The sequence below is a fragment of the Stigmatopora argus genome, unplaced genomic scaffold, assembly GCF_051989625.1.
Source record: "Stigmatopora argus isolate UIUO_Sarg unplaced genomic scaffold, RoL_Sarg_1.0 HiC_scaffold_59, whole genome shotgun sequence".
NCBI lineage: Eukaryota > Metazoa > Chordata > Actinopteri > Syngnathiformes > Syngnathidae > Stigmatopora > Stigmatopora argus.
Window position 1 is genome coordinate 59,712 of NW_027520073.1, and position 289 is coordinate 60,000.

A 289-nucleotide genomic window follows, 5' to 3' on the forward strand; every position below is an offset into this window, starting at 1 on the left:
GGTGTACCCGAGCTATAGGAATGAGGAGAAGAAGGCGTGGTCTGCGCTGCAGGTCCAAGGGGTAGGGTCAGACCAGTTCCGAGGGGATACAGTAAGCAATGCGTGGCTTAATGACCCGCAGGCAGCGGGGTTTCGGGAGGGCTATTTCTGTGCAGCTCTGGCGCTGAGGGCGGGAGTGTACCCGACGCACGAGTTTCAGGCTCGGGGAAGGGAGAAGGTGGGAGCGGGCTGCAGGCGATGCACCGCTAGACTTGAATCATGCTCGCACATCCTTGGCCAGTGCCCTGCG